At 34.9% G+C, this 17,928-nt stretch overlaps 1 protein-coding gene across 3 annotated transcripts in view; it reads left to right on the forward strand.

Annotated features, from left to right (window-relative positions):
• Nucleotides 1-17,928, forward strand: part of METTL25 (methyltransferase like 25) — a 120,864-nt gene that overhangs the window by 94,681 nt on the left and 8,255 nt on the right. The gene's annotated exons all lie outside the window — the stretch shown is intronic.

Here is a 17,928-nt window from a genome sequence, read left to right on the forward strand (position 1 = left end):
GGTACTTTGTATAACTAATACAATACTGGGGAAATGAGCTGGTTTTTAAACTTTTTATTCTGGAATTTTCAAACATACCTAGAAATGGAGAGTAGAGTACAATGAATCCCCGTGTTCTCGTCACAAGCTTCAACAATTACCAACATCTTACCAATACTGTTTCATCTGTACACACGTGAGCATGCCCACAAACACACTCACCACCTCGCCCCCAGAGAATTTCAAAGCAGAGCTCAGGCAGTCTATTATTTTACATAAATATTTTAGTATATTTTTCTAAGTTGAGGTTTTTTTCCATAATAACGTATCTTCACTTGTCCTCGTTCACGTTTCCATGATTGCTCAAAAGTGTTTTATATCAGCTTGTTCCACCAATTCAGAATCAAAACGGGGTCCACATATTTGCATTCGGTTATGTGTCTCTTTAGGTTGTTTATTTCTTTACTATATGAGTAGCTATATCAGAATGAACAGAAAACCTTTCCAGCCTACTTTCTTTGCATTGACAGACTTATTTTGTATGTAAAATTTTAAACTTTTCCATTATGCCCAAATATTTATATAACATTCAGTTCTCATAATAATAAAGTAGAACTCTATATGTGGAAAGCACTGTTTAGAATAGAGAAGTGAATTACACCTGTATTAAGGAAATTTCATAGGAATTCCCTGTTTTAAAGCATTGTCAGAAATTGCATTTTTCAATTAATGTATTCCATTTTTATTAATCAGAGACAAATATGTGATTTAAGCATTTAATCAATATGAGATATCCTGTATGATCACACTGAGATGATAATATTTCAGCAAAAAGCAAAGAAATATAGTATTTTGGTAGGTCTGCAGTTTTATACACGTGAACCCCCATTGTAGTGTTTGTAGTCTCTCATCTCAAACAGTCTGCTCTTGAGAATTCGTTTACAATTGAGCTGAAGATTGTGGTACATGGGCGGGAGTGTGGCCTCTAACATTTCCTTTCCAGGTGAGCTAAAGCAAGACTGTTAGTATCTCAGAACCTCATTTATAAAATGGAGTTACATTTAATATTTATTTTATTAACATTTATTGAATGCCTGCCGTGTATAAGAGATTATGCTGGGTAGGCACTGGCAGTATGGAAGTAAACAGAATATGTCCCTGCCCTCAAAGAGCTCCTAGTCCATCCAGGGAGGAAGACAGACAATGAAGGTAGTAATTACAGTCTTTAGGGGCTCAGGGCTGAGAGGGTCAGAGCACAGCATTCTTCAGGGATTCTTCAAATTGACTGACTTAGAAGGGAGAAAGACTCAGTAACATTAGTACCATAGTTTAGATTCATGTGAATTATGTTGTTTTGTAGCCTTGGGTAGGTCACTTTATTCAGTATGCTTCAGTGTTCTCATCTCTAAAACACATAAGAGTAGAACTTACTCATAGGGTTGTTACAAGGATTAAAGGAATAAATAATATGAACTCACATAAAATATCTTCAGACAACCTGTTAATAAAGCAAAACTAAGTTTATTAGAGCTCTGTAATAATAGAAGACTGTCTTAACCGTCTTGACAATCTCTGACGGGGCACAGTTTGTGAGTGGTTTAGGTGGAGAACACACTAGAATTTGGAAAAGTTCATGACAATAGCTTTATGCTTAGTATCTATAACAAGGCGAGAGTCTTGAAGCCACTTTTTTTTTTTTTAACTTATTTAAAAACTTATTTAAGTGTGTTTTTCCAGGACCCATCATCTCCAAGCCAAGTAGTTGTTTCAATCTAGTTGTGGAAGGTGCAGCTCACAGTGGCCCATGTGGGGATTGAACCAGTAACCTTGTTGTTAAGAGCAACGCGCTCTAACCAACTGAGCTAACCAGCGGCCCTTGAAGCCACTCTTGATGAGTAAACTGTTGCTTGATAAGTGAACTCTTTGCCAAGGTGAACAGATTGTTTGTCTGAGATAAAGGATTATATGGGAATTTCCTGAAACAAACAATGAAGTTATTTATTGGTTTACAGTCTTATCTTTCCCGAGCAAAGTTTCCCAGTAACAACAAATTAATCATGTTGACACACGTGGTCTCAGTTCTCAGACCCCATTGCTCTCTCACACTGATGCAGATGGTTGCAGTTTTCAGTGTAAAGGACATAATTCCAGGTACAGAATGCCTAATATAAAAGCAACAATTATGTTTGTTAAATGCCCTAGAAGCATAGAAAGGGGAACTTAACTATATGTGTAACATTGATTTTGTAGGAAAAAAAAATGTGTTCTGAGTTCTAATCAAACAACTTACAAATGAATTTTAGGATCCTTATTCAAAATCTGCGGAATTTACCTCATTTAAAAGTGGATTTGATTATTGGATGAAAAATATTGCCAGATAGATAGATAGATAGATAGATAGATAGATAGATAGATAGATAGACAGACAGACAGACAGACAGACATCAGTAATTTTGCTGAGATAATCTGAAGATTAATGTTTATTTCTAGGATTATTTCTGACAGTGATTATATCTGTAGGTATAAATGCAGAGACTTATACAAAAGGCCTTTTCATATTATATGTATCTAAAAATTGTTCTTTGATTTGTGGTGTTAGCCACTGTGTGTAACAATTATTATTTATTAGTTTTAGTTTGTATTATTATTACTACCCCCTTTTAACATGCATAGTTATTCCAGAGTCTTTTTCATGAGACATGAAGTTCCATCCTTTCTTAGATGGCTGTGAGCTAAATTGACTGTTTTTTGTTTTTCTTTTGTCTTGTTTTTCCCCATAGCTTTCTGCTGCTCTTCTGCATTCTTTAAAGTTTCTTTTTGGAATACACAGAAATATTTTGTTTAAATCTCCTCACCTTTAGTTCATTGTTCTAAAGCCATGTAAGAATACTCTTGCCATCAATTCTTTGTGAATATATATTAGAGACATGCTGTTAAAATTGATGCAAGTGGACAGGTTTCTAATATTAACTTCACTATTGGTGATTCTGACTTAGTAAGTAATATTAAGGAGACCTAAAATTGAGACGAATGGCCAAGAAACACACTTGAATTCATCTGTGTATGACTTCCACAGAGGAATTCTGTAACCATGGTGGATTACATAGCCCAACTATTATCTTGCATTTTTCTGTACTCGGTACCCAACACAATGCCTGCAACACAGAATGGTCTTTATGGGTATTTCTTAAGGAGATATATCAATTCTGCCTTAAAATCACTTAGCAAAATTTCTTATAGAAAATGGGCTCTGATAAGTTTCTGTCTTCATATACTATAAAACATTGATTTTTGTTTAGGCACTATCCTAAGCACTTGTATTAACTCATTTAATCTTTACAGCAACTCATGAAGTAGGTATACTGTTATCTCCATTTTATAGAGGAAACAGGCAGAAGCAAAAATTAATCTTCTCTGAACATTAACATCATTCTAGGCCTCACTTATTTCTACAAACAATTTTGCAAATACAGTGTCTGTCACGCTCGAAAAAAATGACCTGATAAATAATAAGGTTGAAAAACAAGAGAAACTACAGAATAGAAACAGACCCACAAGGCTTCCCTATATCTCAGTTATGAGAATCTTTAAAATAACTAAGTTGAAAAAGAAAAGAGGACAGATTTTTAGCAGAGAATTAGAAACTATAAAGAAATATAAAATGGAACTTCTAGAAGTGAAAAGAAATAATTAGCCAAAATTAATAACTCAGGATTGGTTTAATAGAATTAGACACAGCTGAAGTTTGAATTAGTGAACTATGATAAAATTCTGAAATAAATATCCAGAATGAAGCACGGAGGCAATGGAATAGAAAAAATACTTATCACAAGACAGGATAAGAGACAGAGAGAATACACTGAGAAAGTCTGACGTACATATAATTGGAGTTTCAGAAGACAAGGATAGAGAGAATGGGGAACTAATATTCAGAGAGAAAATGGAATAAAAATGTTCTTAAACTGAAAAGAAAAATCAAGCCACAGATCCAAGGAGCAAAATTTTAAAAAAGAAAAACATATTAAGGCATATGTTAACACTGTGGAAAACCAGAGACAACAAGAGAGTCTAAAAATGTCCAGAAACAAAAACCTCATTACCTATAAAGCCGTTACTATTGAAATGACAACAGACTTCTCAACAGAAACAATAGATCCTGGAAGATAATTCAACAATACCTCCAACGTGCTGAAAATAAGCAACTGCAAACATACAATTTTATGCCGGTAAAAATATCCTTCAACAATTAAGGTGAAATAAAGACAGCTTCAGACAAATAAAAACAATTTTCAACAGCAGATTTTCACTCAAGGGAATACTAAAAGTGTTCTTCATGCAGGAAGGAAATGATCTCAGATGAAGGGCTGGAAATCAAAGAAGAAACAAAGGCCGACAAAAAGGTAATATAAGTAAATTCAGGTAAATATTGACTATATAAAACAATGATAATGTCTGATGAGAGGTAAAAGATATATACAGTTGAAATAAAACCAATAGCATACAGAAGAAAGTAGTAAATGAAGTTAAAATGTTCTAACAAGATTCTTTCATTGGCCAGGCAGAAAGTAATAGTAAAAATTATTGTCAGACTTTGATAGGTTAAGATTGAGTGTTGTAATATACAAAGGTAACCACTAGAAGAATTATAAAGAATATAACTTTCAAGAAAATAGAAGGAAAATAATGAAATAATATTCTAAATGAGGCCACCTGAGAAAGTGAGCAGAACTATGAGCAAATTTTTTTTTCAGGATGCCTATCCTTACATGAACAATGTGAGTCACTCGACATTAGCCTGTCGGTACCATTCTGGCAGCCCAATCTTGCAGGATCCCATGGGAGAAATACAGTGTCATCCAGCAGGAGCAATCTGCTTATCTGGCTGCCTTCCTGGAACTGTGGCCCACATTATAGGAACAAATCTCAGAATTCTGGGGGACATCAGATTGAGCGCACACATGGGTTAGAGGGTAGGAAGAGAGTGACCCAAAGGGGAGAAATGGGGACTAGGACTCAATTTCCACTTTTGACTTGGGCTGCCCTACTCAGATGGCACTGTCAGCCCAGCTGTTCCTGGGCACCAGAGAGGACTCCAAATTTGACACAGGGACCCATGAGTATGGGGTCCAGAACAGGACCTTGCTTGCCCGGGTCGAAGAGTGATACTAATTCTCAATCTCTTAAAAAAAAAAAAAAAAAAAAAAAAAAAAAAATATATATATATATATATATATATATATATATATATATATATATATATATGAAAAAGAAACATTGAGTAGGCAGGAGACATAGATAAGTAAATAATAGGATAGTAGATTTAAATCCAGATATATCAGTTATTCCGTTAAATGTAAATTAAATGCCTCAATTATAAAACAAGGATTGATTTATTGGAAAAATAAAGCCCAACAATATATGCTAGAAGACACACGTCTAAAACATAAGGGTACAGAAGTTCAAAATTAATCGCAAGGAAAAAGACATACATGCAAATACTCATCAGAAGAAAGCTTTATTAATATCAAAGTCAATTTTAATTAATGTCAGGCAAAAAGTATTCCTAAAGATAAAAACCCTTCATAAAGTTTCAATTTTCTAGGAAGTTACAATAAATCTATGTGTGTACTCAGTGAATAACAATCTCAAAATATATGAAGCAAAAACTAACACAACTACAAAGAAAAGTAGGTGAATCTACAGTCATACTTGGAGTATTTTCATTCTTCCATCTATCTGATGAAAAAAGGAAACAAAATTGTAAAGATAGAAGATTTAAACAATGAAATAAGTAAAATTGACTGTCCCCAGCCACTACAAAGGACATAGTTTTCTCAGGCACACATGGAACTTAAAAAATTGGTAATGTGCTTAGCTTTAAAGTAAATTTCAAAACATTGAAATTACAGTCTTTGCCAAAAGTACATTTAAACTAAAAAAAATTGTTTTTAATATAAGTAGAAAATTCTCATATCCTTTAAATTTAAGAATTATACCTCTAAACTTTTGAGTAAAAGAAGAAATGGTGGAAATCAGAAAATTTTTGAATAGTAATGAAAATAATTGAATTATAATAAAAATTACACCTCAGATCTTGTGGGATGAGCTAAACCATAAGATACAGGAAAGCATTAGCCTTGAACACATATTTTAGAAAAGAAAAAGACTAAATATTAAAGATTAGTAGTTTGTGAAAGAAATGCACAGAGATGACTCACTTCCAAAAGTTGGTTCTTAATAAAATCGACACAACTCTGTCAAGACCAATCATTTTTTTAAAAAAATTTAAATAACCAATATTAAGAATGTAAAAAGGAAGATCACTGTAGATTCTACAGAAATCAGAAAGTTAATAAAAATAACTGAACAACTTTATGCCAATATACTTGAACATTTTTTTGAAATGTAAAAAATTTTCAAGTAAATACAATATACCAAAATTGTCTCGAGAAAAGTAAAACAAATACTCATATAACTATTAAATTGGGTCTGCTATTAATCCTTATTAATTCCCTACATCTCAGTAAAAGTGCTTTGTGTAGCATATAATTTCATCCACCACTATCTGTTAGCTCACAACTATGTGACTAAAACAATGCCAAACAGTAAAGTTGGGAGAAAGACTTAAAAGCTATGTTAGTTCCTAATCCCCAGGAGTTTATAATCTAGTTATTGAAACACATATAAGAGGCATATGGAAGAGTTAGTCAAGATTTAGATTAATGACATTAGGGAGGAGAAAAAGAAAGTCTACATAAACACATGATCCTTTACCATGAACTCGACTAAACTGCACACTTCTATCCCATTCTCCCCTTAATTATAGTTTCTCTGAGATTGTTTTTAAATATGGTGTGCAGAATGTCTTTTTTTCCTGGAGGAGAACTGTGTAAGAAATACTCTGCTGTGTGAAATATGTGCTCTATTTAGCCTGTGACCAAAAGAACTGAAAGTCTCCAAACCTCCCCAGATGGTTTGTACTTGGCCAGTGATGCTACTGGCTGCATGTATTGGAATTTATAAGTCGATGTATTTATCTCAATGGATTGCCTCATTAAGTTTGCAGATGTTCTGTCAGTGGAAGATCTTTTGTTTTTTAAAATTACACTGCTTTTATTAGAATTTTCCAATACACAATCCAGAATAAGATAGTTAACACATTTTCAGCACAGAACAAAGTAGCATGTCTTCAAATCTCATGAGAGGAAAAGTCATTTAATGTGTACTCAGACGGTTATGATTGAACTTGTCAAATTTTAGAAAAATAGAGAAATTCCAACCTAAAATTCACCATGTTTCTCTCCATTTGGTCAACATGAGATTTGGTGTGTATCAGCTTATCATATTGAATGTTGAATGCAATGTATTCTGAGTTAGCTGCTCTCTCAGGAAAGAACCCAGTCTTCTAATACTGCTACATCTCTTTTAAGTAAAAGACGTGATGGTGGTTTTCCATCGAGCAAAGTATACTCAATTAGTGTGTTTCAAGGGAAAGAAAACAATTCCAGATACCATTTGATTTTAACAACAGACACCTTTGGTGTTCTGGTGGCTTTAGAATATTTCTAATTTTAGTAGAGAATATATCTCCATGCAGGTAAACCTCTTTGAATAAAGGCATAAGGGACAGATTTAAATTAAAGAGAAAATAATAATAATTCTCTGTTTCCACTTTACATCAAAAGGACAAAACTGAAAATTGAAAGCAGAGGAGGGTTCACTTCTAATGTACACGAGATTGAACCTATGCACGCCAGCAGTGCCTTAACGGGTCCACATTTACATTTACGTTACAGTTTGTACTAAATTGAGGAAGTTAAGGAAGCCATCCCTTACCAGCAGGTTTTATTGTATTGAAGAATGACATTTAAAAGTTATGTGGGTCAACACTTAGAATGTCAGAACTGAAAGCATGTGTAAGTGATTTTCTTGGAAAACTTTCCCCTTATTAATAGCCAATACTATTGATTATCTTGAAAATAAACAGATTTAGAATTCTTTTAAAATATGCTTCATTGTGTAGATCTCTAACACAGTTTTAATATCCACTTTTGTTAATGAGATTATTGCTAATGTGTTGTTATTCTAATAAATGGGTTGCAGATGCTTAGAGAAAAAAGGATTTCATTAAAATTGCTGCAATTAATAGCATAGCTCTTACCTTTAAGATTAAGGAACAAGGGTAAATTCAATCAAAATCTCCTTACCTTTCTTTTATTATGAAAATTAAAAGTAAATCCCATGGACCTTTGTTTAGTTAAGTAATTAAAGCAATCTTACAGAGCTTCTGAAGGGCATAGTAGCCTAGCGGAGTTATATCATTTACGAGTATGTTCTAATTTCTAACCTCTCTACAAGATGTAAATGCAGAAGAAGGACAGGATAGCTGTTTGTTTGTTGGGGCCAAAACAGAAACATTGTCTTAGAAAGACAGGAATCAGAAGTCCGAATCTCTGTAATTTGTTAAAGAACAGGCTATATGTGTTTCTGATCAAGTAAGGTATATAAAGTCCAACAAAACTTGATTAAACATTTATGAAATGGGTACTAGGCTGGGTGCTTTCACACTACTTCAATCCTCAGAACAACAAACTAATAACATGCATTAGGGATAGATTTCTAATATCGAAGCAGTAGGATAAATCCAAGGAGCAAGCAGTAATATTTTAGTTCACGCATTCCCCATTCATTCTCAAAATTTAGCTGTTATCTTGAAAGCATAAAGATTTGAATACCCAATGTCTGCTTACAGACTTCCCTTTTGTTGTTTTCTTTTATCTAGCTCTGTGGTCTCCAAATTTTGGTAAGCCAAAGAATTCAGGTATAGTACTATATTCAAAAGAAAGCGAAGAAAAAAAAAAAAAAAAAAAGTAAATGTATTTTCCCCAGAAATGTGTTTTCATAGGAAACATGTAAGAGATCTTTCAGCTTGCTGTTCACAGGTTTTTTGAAAATGATTCAATGATAAGAATCCCATTCACATTCCAAATAATGTATTTCGTTTTTACTACTTGAGATAATATATTCTATACTTAGATTTTATTATCTCATAAGTATAGGATAAGTTATAATCAGAACTTTTCAATTAAAGTTAAAAGTTTCAGCCTGAGGCCACTTTTGAAAGAATTGAGCACTAGTAATAGTGGTTAGTTATAACTTAGGAAGATCAATAAAAATCAAGAATCTTCTCGCACAAGATAACTTTAATTTTAAAAGAAATTTTAAGATAATCATTAAAAAACCTCAGGACAGTTTTTAATTATTAAATACCAAATATTTTGGCATTTTACATATACATTCAAGGACCACCCCAGGGATCAGAGAGGGATTTTATAAAGAGATTTATTTATAAATTAAATTTGAATTTCAAAGCAAAATTTCAAAAACAGCCAGTCAAACAGATATCCACACATCATAATGTTAAGCCAATAACATTCAAAAAAAAACTGGTGGGAATACAGCAGTGTGTGAGTTACTAATATTGATCTTTCTGAACACAAGAGTGGTAAAAATTATAAGAAATGATTTCAATATTCAATAACATCTTTTTGAATTAGAGTCCACTCCAATAGCATACTTCCTCGTTCAAAGATTAGTTTCCAGTCATAGAAATAATATGGGAAGCAACGATTAATCAGGAAACTCTTGTATCACTTTTTTCCCACTAGTAAGGTGAGCTTAGACTCTTACTCAAAAATGCAGTCCTCAGTCCAACAGCATAAGCGTCACTTGGGAGTTTGTAAAATTCGGAATCTCAGTCCCTACCCCAAACCTACTCGATCAGAATAGGAATTTTAAGGAGATTCCCAAGTGCTTAACATTTGAAAACACAGGCTTAAAGTGTCTCCTTTGAGATAGTTTTATGTTGAAGAACACAGAAGACCCTGCCATGCTCTGTAATGTCTGCTGCATTCCAAGGTTGGGGAGCACACAAATCCCAAAGGCACTCGCAGCCTTGCCCTAAATGCCCACATCTTGGCTCATGCTCTAGAGGCCTGTATCTAAGAAGAGTGGATCCCTCTCTCTTCAGTCACTGCCACAGGAATTCAATAGAAACCAGAATTTCACAAATCCCCTCTTCCTCCTTTAGTTGACATTCTTTATCAGACGTAACTCCAAGAGGAAGTGTTAATAAATTTTGGGTTTGAATTATGGCTTTTATTTTTTCAACCATTTCTCACGACTCACTGTGCTATGTCTTACAATGTAAAATATTTCATTTGAAAGGAAAATTTAAAAATGTGACAATGTTCTGTATTATCTATACATCTCACTTTTAAAATTCTATATTTCTTAAAAACAAAACAAAACAAAAAACTATATAGCATTCACGATCAACTCTTCAAACGGCCTGAATAGCTGTTAGTGGATTCTCCACAACATATGCTGTGCTTTTCCTGTTTATCTCTGATTATGGTATCTTTCTTTTCACCCATGAGATCTTTTCATGTTAATAAAGATAGCAAACCATTTGGCATTGGGATTTGCACAGAATTTATTAAGGAAATCAAGATACAATGAATCTATTGAGGCAAACAAATCAGGTTCCTGGGCTAAAGCTCAAATTGTCTTAACATACAGACTGTCATTTTTACAAAACCATGAAAAATGAAAGAGGAGTTTGGCTTTTGAATAAAACAACCATGCCATTTAAAACTCTTTACTTTTTCTTGCTCACATTCCCACCACCAAATAGTTATTTTCAGTTGGTCCAAATGCATGCATTGTTTATATTTGCCTTAACAGTCAACATACCGTTGTATAGTCTGCCTCTTTTACTTAACTTTTTATGAGAAACATTTTCCATGATTCATCATGATTAATGATGATCATTTTTAATGACTTCGTAAGAGTCCATTTTAATGAGATACAGTCTTACCCATTATTTTATTGTTTGACCTTTAGGTTATTTCTAACCTCTTGCTGTTGTACCTAAGACTGTCTTTGAGTACATGGCATTATTCTTTTCTGTAATTATTTACTCTCTAAGGATGTAGTCCCAGAAGTAGGATTGCGAAAGACTGATAATATTATTAAACACATTGTATACATTTCTGTTTATAAACTCCGCTTTTTCTTTTTGTCCCTTTGAAACTGCTAGGGCCAAATTTCTCATTTTTAAACAAATATATGGAAACTTGAATTTAGTTCGGCTCACAAAAGCTTCCAGCTTGGGAAATCATTGGTGATTAAACACAGGACCCAAAGACAGCTTCATGACAAGGAATTGCAAACCTTGAATAGTCGCTTGCCTACATATTTGTACATAAAACACAAAGAAACACAGGAAAGCAATCTAATAATGACAGAAATCTAATAACTGAAATGTACATAAACATGCCAATAAAATTAATTCAAATATACCCTCCAAAAGTAAACAAATGACCAGTCCCCAAATATAAGAATATACAGAGCTTTTCTGTGTCCCATATGTTGCAAATTGGTTATTCTGCCCCAAAGAAACCACCTCCAATCTAGTAAATGCTAAAAGCATATAGTTTAACTGAAATTATGAACAGACACAGAAGACCAATTTAAACATGTCATAATCAGAAACATTTTTACCCCACTTACATGTATTAGTTGTCAAAATGGCCAGCTTGACAGGAAGAGAAGAATGGGGTCATTTCAATTACAAATTTCATGGAATTCCCCCAGAAGTTCCTCTTATATTCACTCCAAAGGTGTTGCATAAGCCCCTTCCTGGCAAGCAGGATACATCATCAATTTCTTTGACAGTTTTGAAAGTCTATTCAAATTGCTCTTCCACCATTCTCGTCTCCATGAAAGATTCCAATATTTTAACATAATTCCAGGTTCACTATTTTCAAGTGTGTTGGCATCTGAGAAGCTCTCTCAGAAGGGTTCTTCTTGAATGGCCAGATCTGTTTTAAACATTTTGGAGATAACTTCAACTTTATATTTCTCTTATAGACATACATACCATTCATATGTAGGTCCTTGGCAACTATTCAATTTTTTTATTAGTTTCAGGTGTGTAAAACAACATAACGATTAGACATTTATACACCTCACAAAGTGATAATCCCAACAAGTCTACTGCCCCTCTGACATCGTATATAGCTCTTACAATACCACTGACTATAATCCCTATGCTGTACTTTACATCCCATGACTATATATTTTTAATTATCGTTGACATTCAATATTATTTTATATGAGTTCAGGTGTACAGCACAGTTGTTAGGCATTTATATAATTTATGAAGTATCCCTGATAAGTCTACTACCCATCTGACACCATACATAGTTTTTACAACATTATTGACTGTATTCCCCATACTGGCAACATTTGACATCCATCCCCATGACTATTTTGTGACTACCAATTTGTACTTCCTAATTCCTTCACTTTTCTCACCCATCCCCCCAAACCCTTCCCATCTAGCAACCATCAGTTTGTTCTCTGTACCTACTAGTCTAGTTTGTTTGTTTTATTCTGTGCTTTAGATTCCACATATAAGAGAGATCATATGGTATTTGTCTTTCTCAGTGTGATTTATTTAGGATAACATCCTCTAGGTCCATCCATGTTGTTGCAAATGGTAAGATTTCTTTCTTTATGGCTGCGTAATACTCCATTGTATAAATGTACCACCGTTTCTTAATCCAGTCATCTAGCGATGGGCATTTCGATTGTTTCCTTGTCTTGGCTATTGTGAATAGTGCTGCAGTAAATGGGTGCATATTTGTTTTTTTGAATTATGTTTAGGATTTCTTTGGATAAATACCCAGGAGTAGAATCTGGGTCATAAGGTAGTTGCATTTTTATTGTTTTGAGGGACCTCCATACTGTTTTGCACAGTGGCTGCACCAATCTGCAATCCTACCAACAGTGCCTGAGGGTTCCCTTTTCTCCACATCCTCACCAACACTTGTTGTTTGTTGATTTATTGATGATAGCCGTTCTGACAGGAGTGTAGCGGTATCTCATTGTGGCTTTTATTTGCATTTCTCTAATGATTGATGACATTGAGCATTTTTTCATGTTTATTAGCCATCTGTATGTCCTCTTTGGAGAAATGTATATTCAGGTCCTCTGCACGTTTTTAAATTGGATTGTTTGGGTTTTTTCAGTGTTGAGTTGTATGGGTTTTTCATAAATTTTGGATGTTAACCCCTTATCAGATGTATCATTGGTAAATGTCTTTTTGTTTTGTTGATGGTTTCCTTTGCTGTGAAAAAACTTTTTAGTTTGATGTAGTCCTGTTTCTTTATTATTCTTTTTCCCTTGCCTGACGAGATATATCAGTACAAATATTACTAAGGGTAATGTCTGAGAATTTACTTCCTATATTTTCTTACAGGAGTTTTATGGTTCTTGGTCTAACATTTAAGTCCTTAATCCATTTTGAGTTTATTGTATATGGGATAAGAAGGTGGTCTGGTTTCATTTTTTTCATGTGTGTGTCCAGCTTTCCGAGTATGAATAGACTGTCTTTACCCCATAGTACATTCTTGCTTCCTTTGTCATAGATGAAATGAACATATAGGCATGGATTTATTTCTGAGCTGTCTGTTCTGTTCCATTGATCTGAGTGTCTGTTTTTTATGCCAATACCATGCTGTTTTGATTACTATGACATTGTAATATAATTTGATATCAGGTAGCGTGATTCTTCCAGTTTTGTTCTTTCTCAGGATTGCGGTAGCTATTCAGGGTCGTTTATAGTTCCATATCAATTTTAGGGTTATATGTTCTAGTTCTGTGAAAAAATTCCATTCATGTTTTGATAGGGATTGCGTGGCATCTATACATTGCTTTGGATAATATGGACATTTTAATTATATTAATTCTTCCTATCTATGAGTGTGGTATATGTTTCCATTTATTTGTATTTTCTTTAATTTCTCTCTTCAATGTCTTATTTTCTGAGTGCAGGTCTTTCAACTTCCTTACTTAAATTCATTCCTAAGTATTTTATTTTTTTTAATGCACTTGTAAATGGGATTATTTTCTTAATTTCTCTTACTGATATATATTACTATTATTGGTGTATAAAAATGCAACCAATTTCTGAATATTAATTATGTATCCTGCCACTTTACTAAATTCATTTAGCAATTCTAATACTTTTTTGGTGGAATCTATGGGGATATATATATATATATGGTATCATGTCACCCGCAAATAATGACAGTTTTACTTCTTCCTTTTCATCCTCTTGAATTTTTTGGAATACTTTGAGAAGAATAGGTGTTAATTCTTTTTTGAATATTTGGTAAAATTCACCTGTGAAGCCATCTGGTCCAGGACTTTTGTTTGTTGGGATTCAATTTCATTATTTGTAATTGGTCTGTTCAGATTTTCTGTTTCTTCTTGATTCAGCCTTGGAAGATTATATGCTTCTAGGAATTTATCCATTTCTTCCACATTGTCTAATTTGTTGGCATGCAGTTTGAATATTTTCTTAAAATATTTTCTTTCTGTGGGTTCTGTTGTCAATTCTCCTCTTTCTTTTCTCATTTTATTTATTTGTGTCCTCTCACTATTTTTCTTGATGAGTTTGGTTAAAGATTTTTCAATTTTGTTTATCTTTTCAAAAAACCAGCTCTTGGTTTCATTGATCTTTTGCATTGTTTTTAGCCTCTATTTCATTTATTTCTGCTCTGATCTTTATTAGTTCCTTCCTTTTACTCACTTTGGGCTTTGTTTGCTGTTCTTTTTCCAGATCCGTTAAGTGTAAAGTCAGACTGTTTATTAGAGATTTTTCCTGTTTCTTTAGGTAGGCCTGAATTGCTATGAATTTCCCCCATAGGACTGCTTTCACTGTGTCCCATAGATTTTGAGCCACTGTGTTTTCATTTTTATTTGTCTCAAGGTATATTTTGATTTCTTCCTTGATCTCATTGTTGACCCATTCATTTTTAGGTAGCATGTTATTTACCCTCCATTAATGTGTTTTTCAGTTTTGTTTTTTTCTTGTAATTGATTTCTGGTCAGACCTTTGTGGTCTGAGAAGACACTTGATATGATTTCAATCTTCTTAAATTTATTGAGACTTGTTTTGTGGCCTGATGTGATCTATCTTGAAAAATGTTCCACGTGCACTTGAAAAGAAAGTATAATCTGCTACTTTGGGGTGAAATGCTCTAAAAATATCACTTAACTCCAAATGGTCTAGTGTGTCATTTAAGGCCGCTGTTTCCATGTTGATTTTCTGTCTGGAATATCTGTCCATTGGTGTTCATGGGGTGTTAAAGTCCCCTACTATGATTGTTTTACTATTGATCTCTGTCATTATGTCGGTCTTTTTTTTTTTCTATATTTAGGTGCTTCTGTGTTGAGTGCATAAATGTTTATGTCCTCTTGTTGGATTGATCCCTTTATTATTATGTAATGTTCTTCTTTGTCTCTTATTATAGTCATGATTTGAAATACTACTTTTTCTGATATAAGTATTGCCACCCCAGTTTTTTCTCATTTCCATTTATGTGAAATATCTTTTTCCATCCCTTTTACTTTCAGTCTTTGTGTGTCTCTCAACCTGAGGTGGGTCTCTCGTAGACAGCACATGCATGCTTCTTGTTCTCTTATCCATTCAGCTACCCTGTCTCTTTTGATTGGAGCATTTAATCCATTTACATTTAAAGTGATTATTGATAGATACATAGTTACTGCCATTTTATTATTTATATTTTTTATCTTTGTTTGTTTTCTCCTTTCTTCTGCTTAAGAGTCCTTTTAATATTTCTTGTAATAACTGGTTTGATGGTAATGAATTCCTTTGGCTTTTTTTTTTTTTTTTTTTTTTTTTTTTTTTTTTTTTTGGTCTGGGAAGCTCTTTATCTCTCCTTCAATTTTAAATGGTAGCCTTGCTGGGTAATATAGTCTTGGTTGTAGGCCCTCATTTTTCATCACTTTGAATATTTTCTGCCATTCCTTCTGGCCTGCAAAATTTATGTTGAAAAATCAGCTGATAGTCTTGTGGGAGATCCCCTGTAAGTAACTAATTGTCTTTCTCTTACAGTTTTTAGGATTCTCTCTTTGTCTTTAACCTCTGCCATTTTAATTGTGATGTGTCTTAGTGTGGGCTTGTTTGGGTTCATCTTGTTTGGAACTCTTTGTGCTTCCTTGGCTTGTATGTCTGTTTCCTTCACCAGGTTAAGTAAGTTTTCAGTCATTATTTCTAAAAATAGGTTCTCAATTCCTTGCTGCCTCTTTTCTCTTTCTGGTACTCCTATGATGCTAATATTGTTATGCTTAATGTTATCCCAAATGTCCCTTAAACTATCTCAGTTTTTTATAATTCTTTTTTCTTTTTGCTGTTCTGTTTTGCTTTTTTCTTTTTGCTTTTGCTGTTTCTTTTGCTGTTCTGGTGTTTTCTGCTACTTTGTCTTCTAAATCACTGATTCGAGCCTCTGCTTCATCTAATCTTCTGTTGATTCCTTCTAGTGTATTCTTCATTTACATATTGTATTCTTTGTTTCTGACTGGTTCTTTTTTATGGTTTCTGTGTTCTTTATGCTTACTATCTCTTTGTTGAAATTCTCACTGAGTTCCTTAAGCATTCTTATAACCAGTGTTTTGAACTCTGTCTCTGGTAAGTTTGTCACCTCCATTTCATTTAGTTCTATTTCTGGAGGTTTCTCCTGTTCTTTTATTTGGGACATGTTTCTTTGTTTCTTTATTCTGGCTGACTCTCTGTGTTTGCTTCTGTGTATTAGGTTGATCTCTTATGTTTCTCAGTCTTGGCTGAGTGGTCTTATATAGTATGTGTCCTGTGTGATCCAATAGCACAATCTCCTTGATCTCCTATGTGTGTGTTCCAGGAGTTTCCCTTGTGTGCGTTAAGTGTATTCTCCTGTTATAGTTGAGCCTAGATTTCTTTTTGCATCAGTAGGTGGGATTAACTCCCAGGCTGACTATGAGGGTTGGCTTTGCCCACAGTGTATGAGCTACTGTGGGGAGGCTGACCCCTTTCAGTGGGGTTTACCCCCACAGGCTCTTGTACCTTTTAAGTCCACCCTTTGGGTGTGGCACTTATGGGCCAACCAGGTAGTGCTCTGGTGTGGTCTGAAGCTGACCTCTGGGTGTGTTGTCTCTGGTCCTTCTTGGGAGGGGCTTCCAGGCAGGCCAATTTCAGCCTTGCTTGTGATGGGTCTGGAGCTACCTGGTAGGAGCTACACAGCTATATGTGGTTGTTTGCTGCCTGTGCTGGACCTGGAGGCATATAGGGGTGGCCTGGCTGTGAACCGAGGATGGCTGCCAACCAGTATTGGGCCTGGGGCAGCTTAGCAAAAGGCCCAGGGGCCCCTGTGCCTATTGTCAACTGTTGGCTTCCTGTAAGGCTCAGCCATTGAAAGCGTCTCCTTAGGTGCACGTGCCAGGCTGGTTGATCTGGTGTAGAGAGTGTCCCAGCAATGCAGCCGTAGAGAGGTAGGGCTGGACTCCAGGGAGTTACAGGGTGTGGGCATGATTTTCACAAAGTTAATGCAGGTTTGGTTCTTGCCCTGGTACCGGGCCTACAACCACTTCACAAGAATGCCCAAAAAAACACTGCAACAAGCAGTCACTTTCCCAGGGCTTATAAATTCCTGACAACTGCCCAGGAGTGGCTGCGGCACAGGTTTTGGGTCACTGCCTATCATCAAACGTTTCCCAGGCCACAGCGAGCCTTGTGCTGCTGTAAAAGGCTTCTGCAGTTTGGGTGGGGTGGGGCTGGCTGCTCAATAGCCAAGAGAGACCTGGCAATGCAGTACTAGCTGTGAGGGGCAGGGACCCAGAGCATCATCAAGGTGGTGTGCGGGCACGGACCTCACCAGACCACGGTGGTCTCAGATTTGGCCCTTTGGGGTGGAGAGGGGGTTCAACATAGAAAAGATGGAGCCCTCCTGTAGTCTACAGGCAAGGCAGGCTTCACAGAGGGACAGTGGTTGTTCTCTCCAGCCCTTGTCCGAAGCCACTCAACTCCATCTTTCCCTGTAT

Source organism: Rhinolophus sinicus, chromosome 1, assembly GCF_057876585.1.
Source record: "Rhinolophus sinicus isolate RSI-liver-muscle chromosome 1, RSI-T2T, whole genome shotgun sequence".
Lineage (NCBI taxonomy): Eukaryota > Metazoa > Chordata > Mammalia > Chiroptera > Rhinolophidae > Rhinolophus > Rhinolophus sinicus.